The sequence below is a fragment of the Hylobates moloch genome, unplaced genomic scaffold (genome assembly GCF_009828535.3).
Source record: "Hylobates moloch isolate HMO894 unplaced genomic scaffold, HMol_V3 SCAFFOLD_20, whole genome shotgun sequence".
Classification (NCBI taxonomy): Eukaryota; Metazoa; Chordata; class Mammalia; order Primates; family Hylobatidae; genus Hylobates; species Hylobates moloch.
This window is the reverse complement of record NW_026652295.1, coordinates 23682383-23690725: the sequence shown is the minus strand read 5'-3', so window position 1 is coordinate 23690725 and position 8343 is coordinate 23682383. Positions and strand designations below refer to the sequence as shown.

The window sequence follows — 8343 nt, the reverse complement described above, 5'->3', positions numbered from 1 at the left end:
AGGAGGGATGGCATTAGGAGAAATACCTAATGTAAGTGAAGGGTTAATGGGTGCAGCAAACCACCATGGGATGCACATACCTATGTAACAAAACTGCATGTTCTGCACATGTACCCCAGAACTTAAAGTATAATAATAATAAAAAAAGTGCATCTTGGAATAAATGAAGTGTGATTTGTTTTCTTCCTTTCTCTTCTCCTCCTCTGGTTTGAATAACTTCCTGATATTAGTTTTGCCATTTGTCTCCCTCAGATTAAAATTGAGTTGATCATGGTTGGAAAATTACATTTAGGCAGGGTGCAGGGTGTGCTGAGTAACATTTTACTGCATTTTTAAGTTAAATGTTCTTAAAACTTTTATTCATTCATAAAGATGCTTCAAAATGTGCTTTTAAAATCTACATGCAGTATGGTTTCATTGTATTATCTGAAAATGTCACTGGGAAATGATCAAAAAGATTCCAAAACTGAGGGGTTGAAAAATGCTATATTGGGCAATTACTGAATCTTCTGTAGTTTTTGAGTAAGGTGGAACCCAATATATGTGAGTAGAAAATATTAGGATGTCTATCCTTAATAATACTACCTCCTCTGCTGCTCACAGTCTTATCAACTGATAAAAATTTTTTAATTAAAATTTTCAACCTTTGACATCAGAACATCATAGTTCATTAAAGTAGCCCTTTCCATTAATCCCAGAAACTGGACTCCAGTTAACCAATAACTTCTGTATCAGTGACAGAATTTCCTGCACAATTGTTACTTTGTAATGGTTAACTTCTCTCTTAGTTTTTCGCAGCAGGGGGTAGTTTTCTTTCTTTCTTTCTTTTTTTTTTTTGAGACAGAGTTTCGCTCTTGTTGCCCAGGCTGGAGTGCAATGGTGCGATCTTGGCTCACCGCAACCTCCGCCTCCCAGGTTCAAGCAATTCTCCTGCCTCAGCCTCCTGAGTAGCTGGGATTACAGGCATGTGCCACCACGCCCAGGTAATTTTGTATTTTTAGTAGAGACGGGGTTTCTCCATGTTGGTCAGGTTGGTCTCGAACTCCTGACCTCAGGTGATGCCACCGCCTTGGCCTCCCAAAGTACTGGGATTACAGGCATGACCCACCACGCCCAGCCTAGGGGGTAGTTTTCTTTCATGAGTCTGCTATTTATTATAATTAACGGTGACTTAAGACATTTTACCCTATAATAAAACAAAAACCTCTGAGTACTAAGAGATACTACTGTTTGACCTCAGTAACTGTCCATGAACTAAAAAAAAATCTATGAAAGTTACTGACTAAAAAATTGATAGTCCAAACTGGACTATACCAGCAGCAGCCTTTTGATGAGATGGAGTCAGACACTTGGCCATCTAAACACAATTGTTGGTATTAAAGGATAGTGAGAGTCTTTTGAAGTGAAAAAAAAAAAAGAAAAGAACATTTTGTTCTGAGATTGTGTAGAATTAAGGTCAGTGGAGAAATTTAGCCTGTCAGTAGTGTGAAAATATGAAAGAAGCCCCTGGAAAATTTGAAGCAGGGTGAATCCAGTTTCATTTCATTGTTCTATTGCTCAAACCTTAAATTACAGAAGGATTAGCACAATTTAGCAAGAGTAACAACAAAAAAACCGCAACCTCAGATGTACACTACTAAAATTTTTGCTTTAATGAAATCTGACAATAATTTGTATGGGCAGCCAGCCAAATCATAGACTTGAATTCTTTAGGGGGAAAAAAGGCATTGACTGCCTAATATATTTTGGCTTTATTGATTTTTTTAAACATTGCTTCTGACTAATGTACAGGAGATTTTTATACCTGTTTACTTAATGATTATGCATATAAATAATTGAGAGCTGAGAAACAGAAAAACAAAACTTACTTTGATGCAGTAACTAGCACTTGATATCATTCCTGAGGTATTTGCCAGAGTTTGTAGAGTCAAGCAGAAGAAAATGAGCAACAATTTGATTAACTCCTAATCTAAGAGGGTCTTCCTCCCATTGAGAGTGACAAAAATAACTTAATTGTAAGTGAAGGACATGGAGAATTGTCTGGAGTATTGAAAGGATTTTGAGCTTAGGTTGCCCAGTTTTATGAAAGTTTTTTTCTCCCCATGGCTGGACTGTGAAATCACCATGGAGCAGAAATTGCGTTATTTAAATAGCCTTTCTTTTCTTTTTTCCCTTCCCTTCCCTTCCCTTCCCTTCCCTTCCCTTCCCTTCCCTTCCCTTCCCTTCCCTTCCCTTCCCTCCCCTCCCCTCCCCTCCCCTCCCCTCCCCTCCTCTCCCCTCCTTTCCCCTCCTCTCCCCTCCTTTCCCCTCCTCTCCCCTCCTCTCCCCTCCCCTCCCCTCCCATTCCTTTTCTTTTGCAATAGTGATGACATCTTATCGTCTTGCCCAGGCTGGTCTGTAACTCCTGGGTTGAAGTGTTGCTCCTGCCTCAGCCGCCCAAAGTGCTGGGATTACAGGCATGAGCCATGGCACCCAGCTTTTAACTATCTTTTCTGTGTAAAGACTCTAAGAATCTGTGTAAAGAATCACAACAAACTCCTGGTGAGAGAGTAAATTTTGCCGCAATTAGAATTATTCAAAGAAGAGTTTCAATAGTGCGTCTACTTCTGCTGTTCTGCAGCCAGGCCAGCTTAGCAGCATCTTAAGCCTCCCAACGAGGCAGAAACCATTTAAAAAGCCAATCTCTGTCTCTGTCTCTGTCTCTCTCTCTCCTCTCTCTTTTTAAAGATTCTACATATGAGGGAGATCTTACAGTATTGATCTCACTGTGTCTGGCTTTTTCAGTTAACAGATGAGTGAGTTCTGGGGATCTAAGGTACATTGTGGTGACTATGGTTAATAATATTATCTGATATACTACTTGAAATTTGCTAAGACAATAGATATTAAGTGTTCTCACTACACATACAAATGTTAATTATGTGAGATGAGAGATGTGCTAATTAACTTGATTGTGCTTATTTCATAATGTATATGTATATCATCATCATGTTGTATACCTTAAATGCATACAATTTTTTAATGTGTTTTTCTAATTCTTTTTTTCTTTTTTTTCTTTTTTTTGAGACAAGACTTCACTCTTCACCCAGGCTGCAGTGCAGTGGTGTGATCACGGCTCGCTGCAGCCTCAGCCTTGGACTCAAGTGATCCTCCCACCTCAGCCTCCCAAGCAGCTTGGGACTACAGGCATGCACCACCACACCTGGTTAACTTTTTAATTTTTGTAGAGATGGGGTCCCATTGTGTTGTCCAAGCTGGCCTTGAATTCCTGGGCTCACGCCCTGGGCCTCTCAAAGTTCTGGGATTACAGGTGTGAGCTACTGCATCCTGACTACAATTTTTATTTGTCAATTATACCTTAATAAAGCTGAGGCAAAAATAAGCCAAAGCCCATCTCTTTGGTTTGGTCCTCACTCCTCATAATTGATCAGTTCTCCTGGGGGTTCTGATTTTCTGTAACTGTAGTGCATTACTCTATTCTTCAGCTTCCAGAAACTAGCGTGTATAAGAACAAATCTATGATAAAAATTATGTATATTGCCAATCGATACACTGAAACACATCAAAGGGTGAATGAGTTGATGATCGTTGTAGTGCCAACTTCTGCCACATCCTTCTCTGGTAGCTCATGCAACGGAACTCTCGCGTAAAGGCTCCTTCCTTGATACTTTGATGGTTAGACATTTCTTCATTCGCCACTGGCTTTCAACTCATCTTCAGTCCACTTTAAGACCTATTGGTCTATCCACTTTCAAAGAAAGGAAGTAAATGGGCATAACTAATATATGTAAACGAGGCACTTTTTAGAACAAACAATATGCAAAATAAAGGGGGGTGGTGATTGGTTAGAAATGGCACTTCTGGCATTACAAATAATGGATATTATAGGCTAATTTGTGTCTCCCGACAACATTCATATGTTGACATCCTAACCTTGATTGACTTTTATTATTATTATTATACTTTAAGTTCTAGTATACATTTGCACAGTGTGCAGGTTTGTTACATAGGTATACGTGTGCCATGTTGGTTTGCTGCACCCATCAACCCGTCATTTCCATTAGGTATTTCTCCTAATGCTATCCCTCCCCCAGCCCCCCACCCCCCAACAGGCCCCAGTGTGTGATGTTCCCTTCCCTGTGTCCATGTGTTCTCGTTGTTCAGCTCCTACTTATGAGTGAGAACATGCGGTGTTTGGTTTTTTGTCCTTGCGATATTTTGATGAAAATGATGGTTTCCAGCTTCATCCATGTCCCTGCAAAGGACGTGAACTCATCCTTTTTTATGGCTACATAGTATTCCATGGTGTATATGTGCCACATTTTCTTTATCCAGTCTATCACTGATGGACATTTGGGTTGGTTCCAAGTCTTTGCTATTGTGAATAGTGCTGCAATAAACATACATGTGCATGTGTCTTTATAGTAACATGATTTATAATCCTTTGGGTATATACCCAGTAATGGGATCGCTGGGTCAAATGGTATTTCTAGTTCTAGATCTTTGAGGAATCACCACACTGTCTTCCACAATGGTTGAACTAATTTACACTCCCACCAACAGTGTAAAAGCATTCCTGTTTCTCCACATCCTCTCCAGCATCTGTTGTTCCTGACTTTTTAATGATTGCCATTCTAGCTGGTGTGAGATGGTATCTCACTGTGGTTTTGATTTGCATTTCTCTGACGACCAGTGATGTTGAGCATTTTTTCATATGTCTGTTGGCTACATAAATGTCTTTTTTTGAGGAGTGTCTGTTCATATCCTTTGTCCGCTTTTTGATGGGGTTGTTTTTTTCTTGTAAATTTGTTTAAGTTTTTTGTAGATTCTGGATATTAGCCCTTTGTCAGATGGATAGATTGCAAAAATTTTCTCCCATTCTGTAGGTTGCCTGGTTCACTCTGATGATAGCTTCTTTTGCTGTGCAGAAGCTCTTTAATTAGATTTCTATTTTGGCTTTTGTTGCCATTGCTTTTGGTTTTTTAGTCATGAAGTCTTTGCCCATGCCGATGTCCTGAATGGTATTGCCTAGGTTTTCTTCTAGGGCTTTTATGGTGTTAGGTCTTACATTTAAGTCTTTAATCCATCTTGAGTTAATTTTTGTGTAAGGTGTAAGGAAGTGATCCAGTTTCAGCTTTCTACATATGGCTAGATTGGCTTTTTTTTTTTTTTTTTTTTTTCCAAATGAGACAGAGTCTCCTTTGTTGCCCAGGCTGGAGTGTAGTGGCACACTCATAGTTCACTGCAGCCTTGAACTCCTGGGCTCAAGCAATCCTCCCACCTCAGCCTCAGGTAGCTGAGACTACAGGAATGCACCACTGTGCCCTGTAGCAAGGTTGGTCTTTAAAATGATTTCTGCCTCAGTGGAAGGAATTAAAAGCTGCTAGGCTGACTTTATATGCCTGCAGGACAGCTGAAAGTAGATGTAATATTGAAACTTTTCTTTGAGTAATTTCACTTGTAGGTCTTGGGTTAAGTTTCCCAGAAGCAGATCCTGAGGCAAGGATTTGTACACAGTGATTTATTCTGCAAGTGTGTCCTGAGTAATTGGTAAGACATCAGGTAAGGCAACATCCCACTGAGTGCAGCTTCAACTTTTTTCCACATGGGAGCTCTGAAGTATGTATCATGCCTCCGAATTAATCTGACCTAAAGCAAGGGTGCTGGGCTTTCATACTCTCACAATGGTTGGTCCCAGCAGAAGGGACAGAGGTAGGAGTGGGGTGGTGGTAGGGAGAGTGGTGGGGAGGGACAGAAATCATCAGACACTCTCTGCCCTCTGCCAGTTTGGATGATGCTGCTCCAGTAGTCTGAAGACAGTATGCAAAGAAGAGTCACAGGCATGGCACACAGAAGCCGGAGGGGAAACACACACAAGTGCTGAAGGGAAGCCAGTGGATCTGGACAGAGCACCCACAGTGCCCGTTTCAGGTAGTAAGGCACTGACTAAACTCCGAGCAGGGTCTTTTTTCTTCCTGCTCTGCTGCATTTTTACTGGGTCTGCTCAATTTCTGTATACATAATATTTAGAATTTACCATACCATTTGGACAAGAAAGAAGAAAGATTTACCTTAAAAAGTAAGAGATAACACTTTTTGGTGCATACAATGTGCTGGGCACTTCTCTAAGCACTATACCTTTTTTTTGAGATGGAGTTTTGCTCTTTTTACCCAGGCCGGAGTGCTGTGGCGCGATCTTGGCTCACTGTAACCTCTGCCTCCCGGGTTCAAGCAATTCTCCTGCCTCAGCCTCCTGAGTAGCGGGGATTACAGGCACCTGCCACCATGCCTGGCTGATTTTTTATATTTTTAGGAGAGACAGGGTTTCACCATACTGGCCAGGCTGGTCTCGAACTCCTGACCTCAGGTGATCCACGCTCCCCCCACCCCTTGGCCTCCCAAAGTGCTGGGATTACAGGTGTAAGTCATTGTGCCCGGCCTATGCACTATACATTCTTTTAATCCTATATGCCAGTTTTATAGATAAGGACACTAAGGCTTACAAAAATTAAGTAACTTTTCTATTGGTGATACAGCTTAAGTGATGAAGCCAAAATTCAAAATCAGGTTTTGAGTATCATGTAAAAATAAAACAACACAACAAATCTTTTTTGAAGTATAATGACATTTTTGGTGAAGCAATCTAAAATCAATTTTGAGACCATCTTTATGGAATAGATACAAATGTTTACTTAGTTAAAAGGCTTAAATAGTTTGATGAATGGGTTGGAATGTGTATTTGTTTTGAAATATAATGAATCTCTAGTCAGCTTTTTTCCTTAATTTCTCTCTCATAGTAAAAGTCTAATATTACCAATAAATATTGAGCAAGTCAGTTTCAGAGGTGACACTGAAAAAAGTCCTGAAAAAAGAACTCTGGTTCTGGAATATATATTTTTGGTCACATCTACATGCTATCTGGCATAGGAAAAGAGCAGTCCTTTCAAGAGGAAAGTTTTGTTCCCAGCCGACTGTGGCAGCTACATAGTCCATCTGACACATTTGTTGACTCCCATGAATTTGGCTGTGGTTGAAGACCTCAGGCAATTTTTTTTTCCTTGCTGTGAAATGATTGTCTAGAGACAGGAGAATGCTCCAGATGGCTAGTTAAATGCCTCCAGAAGGCCTGGGGCATTGGTGAATCTCTCCGAGGATTTTTGTAGTTTACAAGTGGCTTTTGGTTGAAGAATCACATTATTCAGATCCCTCAGAATGGGATCTCCAAGGTGGCGTGTTTAGGAAGGAAATTGTAAAGTAGGAATTTGGTTGCATCTCAGCATTTCTGGGTAAAACTCTCTAATGCAGAGTTTCTTTTTTTTTTAATTAAAAAAACAACATTGATATTTAAAATCGTTTCCTGTTTTTTTTCTAGCATTATTAGAATCTTTTTTTTTTTTTTTTTTGCATATACCTGTCTTCCTCACTTTCATGTCTCAAACCCCTATATTTTCATACTGGAGGTAAAATGGGTGAAAATTAATAAGCATAGCTTGCCAGGTTCTTGCTTCCATATAAAAAGTACATGTGCAATCCCATAGACTTCTCCGTCCAAATTTCCCCAGTTATTTCTAGGATGTCCCAGGGAAGGAGCTCTTAAGTCTGTACTGCTTCTCCATGTTCCTCATTCTGCACTCTAGCACTCTTTGGTGCTATTTCCTGCTTCTGCCTCTACTGCTCGTGCAGCCGAGTGCTGGCCCCTGGGCACTGTTACCGCTATGGGATGACGCTGTCTCCTGCCAGCACCACTGCCTTGGTTATGCTAGAGTCCTCAGGGGCTCAGGGAGCCCTGCCAAGACGACTCTGCTCCCTGCACCAGAATGACTCTCACCTCCCCCTCCCTCTTCCACGTTATATTTTACATACAGTACAAAAGAAGAGCTGTTTGTGTTCAGCGCTTCATGGAATTTATATTGAATACATATTTCAGGTTTTACTTGTAGCCACATCCATTCTCCATGAGTTCAAGGAGACGGAAACTGGGCTTACATCACATTTAAGCCCGTCTCCCATGACCTAGGCTTTGCGACTGGGACCAATTTTACTTACTTCTCTACCTCCTTTTACCTCAGGATCCGTTTTTTTTTTTTTTTCAGGAGATGCCTTAGTTTCTCATAAAAATACATTTCTGATGGGTCCACCTAACGGTCTGTCAGGCATGCTCATAGATCTGTGAATCCCGGTGAGAGATACAGCTGAGACTCCAGCTAGGACGCCTCCCTACCCCCCTCCTCTCCCTCCCTTCCTTCTTCCTCTGTCTTACTCTCCCTTTTCATCTCTCTCCTTTTACACTCATAAACAATATTAATGTATTCATCAAGTACCACTTATATGCCAGGCACTGTT

General features: G+C 40.8%; 1 protein-coding gene across 1 annotated transcript in view; it reads left to right on the top strand.

Annotated features, from left to right (window-relative positions):
- The first annotated feature begins 871 nt into the window (after window positions 1–871).
- DCDC2 (doublecortin domain containing 2) overlaps window positions 872–8343 on the top strand; it is a 225126-nt gene continuing 217654 nt past the window's right edge. The window contains exon 1 of the mRNA XM_032141125.2: window positions 872–983. The gene's annotated coding sequence lies outside the window, so the exon portion shown is untranslated. The remainder of the gene's footprint in view (window positions 984–8343) is intronic.